Source organism: Neophocaena asiaeorientalis, unplaced genomic scaffold, assembly GCF_003031525.2.
Source record: "Neophocaena asiaeorientalis asiaeorientalis breed wild unplaced genomic scaffold, Neophocaena_asiaeorientalis_V1.1 scaffold146, whole genome shotgun sequence".
NCBI classification, from domain to species: domain Eukaryota; kingdom Metazoa; phylum Chordata; class Mammalia; order Artiodactyla; family Phocoenidae; genus Neophocaena; species Neophocaena asiaeorientalis.
The window spans coordinates 1,928,985-1,933,597 of NW_020172676.1; positions in this window are offsets into that span (position 1 = coordinate 1,928,985).

Below are 4,613 nucleotides of genomic sequence, written 5' to 3' on the forward strand. Positions count from 1 at the left end.
CTTTGCTTTCACCATTTGTCCTAGGTTTCTATCCGTCCATTTTTGTATTTTTTTTAATTAAAAAATTTTTTTTTTCTTAATAATTATTCTTTATTTTAATTATTTTATTTTATTTTATCTTAATTTATTTTAATTTCTTTTATCCTCTTTATTTCTACTTTTTCTCGCTTTTATTCTGAGCTGTGTGGATGAAAGGCTCTTGGTGCTGCAGCCAGGAGTCAGTGCTGTGCCTCTGAGGTGGGAGAGCCAACTTCAGGACACTGGTCCACAAGAGACCTCCCAGCTCCAGGTAATAGCAAACGGTGAAAATCTCCCAGAGACCTCCTCTCAACACCAGCACCCAGCTTCACTCAAGGACCAGCAAGCTACAGTGCTGCACACCCTATGCCAAACAACTAGCAAGACAGGAACACAAACCCACCCATTAGCAGAGAGGCTGCCTAAAATCATAACAAGTCAACAGACAGCCCAACACACACCACCAGACGTGGACCTGCCCACCAGAAAGACAAGATCCAGCCTCATCCACCAGAACACAGGCACTAGTCCCCTCCACCAGGAAGCCTACACAACCCACTGAACCAACTTTAGCCACTGGGGACAGACACCAAAAACAACGGGAACTACGAACCTGCAGCCTGCAAAAAGGAGACCCCAAACACAGTAAGATAAGCAAAATGAGAAGACAGAAAAACACACAGCAGATGAAGGAGCAAGATAAAAACCCACCCAGACCGAAAAAATGAGAAGAAATACGCAGTCTACCTGAAGAAGAATTCAGAATAATGATAGTAAAGATGATCCAAAATGTTGGAAATAGAATAGAGAAAATGCAAGAAACATTTAACAGGGACCTAGAAGAATTAAAGATGAAACAAGCAATGATGAAAAACACAATAAATGAAATTAAAAATACTCTAGATGCAATCAATAGCAGAATAACTAAGGCAGAAATATGGGTAAGTGACCTGGAAGATAAAATAGTGGAAATAACTACTGCAGAGCAGAATAAAGAAAAAAGAATGAACAGAACTGAGGACAGTCTCAGAGACCTCTGGGACAACATTAAACACACCAACATTCGAATTATAGGGGTTCCAGAAGAAGAAGAGAAAAAGAAAGGGACTGAGAAAATATTTGAAGAGATTATAGTTGAAAACTTCCCTAATATGGGAAAGGAAATAGTTAATCAAGTCCAGGAAGCACAGAGAGTCCCATAAAGTATAAAACCAAGGAGAAACAGGCCAAGACACATATTAATCAAACTGTCAAAAATTAAATACAAAGAAAACATATTAAAAGCAGCCAGGGAAAAACAACAACTAACACACACGGGAATCCCCATAAGGTTAACAGCTAGTCTTTCAGCAGAAACTTTGCAACCCAGAAGAGACTGGCAGGTCATATTTAAAGTGATGAAGGAGAAAAACCTACAAACAATTAAGAAAATGGGAATAGAAACATACATATTGATAATTACCTTAAATGTAAATAGATTAATTGCTCCCAACAAAAGACACAGACTGGCTGAAGGGCTACAAAAACAAGACCCATATATATGCTGTCTACAAGAGACCCACTTCAGACCTAGAGACACATACAGACTGAAAGTAAGAATGAATGGATAAAGAAGATGTGGCACATATATACAATGGAATATTACTCAGCCTTAAAAAGAAACGAAATTGAGTTATTTGTAGTGAGGTGGATGCACCTAGAGTCTGTCATACAGAGTGCAGTAAGTCAGAAAGAGAAAGACAAATATCATATGCTAACACAAATATATGGAATCTATAAAAAGGAAAATGTCATGAAGAACCTGGGGTAAGACGGGAATAAAGACACAGACCTACTAGAGAATGGACTTGAGGATATGGGGAGGGGGAAGGGTAAGCTGTGACAAAGCAAGAGAGAGGAATGGACATATATACACTAACAAACGTAAAATAGATAGCTAGTGGGAAGCAGCCACATAGCACAGGGAGATCAGCTCAGTGCTTTGTGATCACCTAGATGGGTGGGATAGAGAGGGTGCGAGGGAGGGAGATGCAAGAGGGAAGAGATATGTATATGTATAACTGATTCACTTTGTTATCAAGCAGAAACTAACACACCATTGTAAAGCAATTATACTCCAATAAAGATGTAAAAAAAAAAAGGCACGGATGGTAGGTGCTACTAATGAGAACAAAGCAAGAACCGAGGCATTGAAAAACAAAAAATCCCAACATTAAACATTTATTAACACCACTAGATCTTATATTAACTAAATAAATGCAGAAAAGCAATGAAGCAATCTAAGTGATCCTCCTAGTATTCTTCACTTTAAATGCTCTAGAAAATGTATAATTAAAAATCACAAATTATAGGGACTTCCTCGGTGGCACAGTGGATAAGATTCTGCTCCCAGTGCAGGGGGCCCGGGTTTGATCCCTGGTCAGGGAACTAGATCCCACATGCATGCGTCAACTAAGAGTTCGCATGCCACAGCTACGGAGTCCGCCTGCTGCAACTAAGCAGCCCACGTGATGCAACTAAGGAGCTGGCAAGCCACAACTAAGGAGCTTCCCTGCAGCAACCAAGACCTGGCACAACCAAACAAAAATAAATAAATAAATACTTTAAAAAAACACAAATTATATCTTAAGAAAAAATTTAATGCTGACTAGATTTTTTTTTTTTTTTCGCGGTACGCAGGCCTCTCACTGTTGTGGCCTTACCCGTTGCAGACCACAGGCTCCGGATGTGCAGGCCCAGCGACCATGGCTCACGGGCCCAGCTGCTCCACGGCATGTGGGATCTTCCCGGATCGGGGCACAAACCCGTGTCCCCTGCATCGGCAGGCGGACTCTCAACCACTGCGCCACCAGGGAAGCCCCTAGATTTTTTTAATACTGCTTTGAATTGCAGTTTCACAGAAAAATATATTTATATTTAGGAGAAATGCACCTACATTTTTCTTTTAGTAATACTAAGCATAAATCATTAAGAGATACATCCATAAACATGACTGATCATAATTTTTAAAAAGAAAATAATGTAAACATTTAATACAATAATCCCATAAGAAAGCAAACTCAGTAGGAAGTGAAAAATGAATGACTAGTATAATAGTTACTATATAGTACCAAGGTAAGCTTTTCACTAAGTGATTGTTATTATAATTCACTTAAAACACTATGAACTTTATAAAAGCATACTTATGATCAAATATCACGACAGTAGATATAGTGAAGAAAGCATAATTGGATTTATATATCAAGAAATGCTTTAAACTAGAAGAAATTAACCTACTGTAAATTAGTAATTAGGATATTATTTCTAAAACATATTTCTTTTCTACTTGAGGTCTGATTTTGATGCCTGGAAACAGTCTTCAACATGCCATGATTCTATAGGATATACACAATCACAATGTCATAATCATAACAAAATGCCACCTTACTGAATAGAGAAATAGCCATCCTGCCACTCTTGATAGTCCCATCACATCCACAATTTAACCACTATCCATTTCTTAATAAAGGAAAGGAGATAATGAAGGTTACTAAAATTTAGATTTATAAAACTATACAAGACCGATTTCATTTGTTCCAGCAGTCTGCTTCTAGCAAGATTAATACACCCAAAAACTCAATGCAGTCAGAAGCAGAAAATAGGCCAATAACAGATAAAGCGATAGCAGTGAGTGAGGAATTTTCATAAATTCTTTCACAATAATCTTTTCACAATTTCCTGGGAGTTGGGAGAAGTCTGGTGTGAGGCTGAGGGAGCTAGCAGGCTGCTATTAATTAGCAAAATAATTTACTTGTAAATAAGAGCTTTAATGAACAAAGCTCAAGTCTACTGACATAGGTAAAACAAAACAAAACGTTTACATTTCTACTTTACAACTTGTGAAAGCTCTCAGCGTATGCTCCTATAGGACAAAGACAAATGTTTTATACTCTACAAGAGAGATATGAAAATAGAGAATTGCTTAAGTGAGTATCAGAGAAAATTCACAGAATCAACTGTCTATTCTTTGATGAAGAGGTACAAGGATCTCCATACTCCAGCTTATCAGGGGAGATGAAAATTTGCTAGACTAGAAAAAGAAAATAATACTGAAGAACTATAAGAAGTAAAAACTTCTGAGGCAATGGTGAAATAAAGACAAATTTTTTTTTAATATGAAAAATGGAGTACAAAAACCTGGCATTAAAAGAACAGTCAGTGAAGGGACTTTCACTTTCAGGCAGGATGGAGTAACAGAGACTGGATTTAACCTCAACTTGAAACACCCAAAAGAAAAAGAAAAAAAGAAAAAGATATATGAAGAAAAAAAAAAAGGTTTTTAAGACACTGGATACCAGGTAATGAAGGACAATCATCTCAAAGAGATGGGAAACAAACTAGGTGAGCAGTTTATTGCCTTGAGAGAGTTTTCAACTGATGGTATGGGTAGGGTGGGGCAGGATGTGAGATCCATAGAAAACCCATCAGACTCTCTTGGGTTGAGGAGACAAAGCTGAAGGTACAAGACAACTAGAATGTGCAGGACAGAGTACTGGAGAGGAGAAAGCTGGACAGAGTTGATATGCAGAGGGTTCCCTCTAGTATTCAGCAGAATA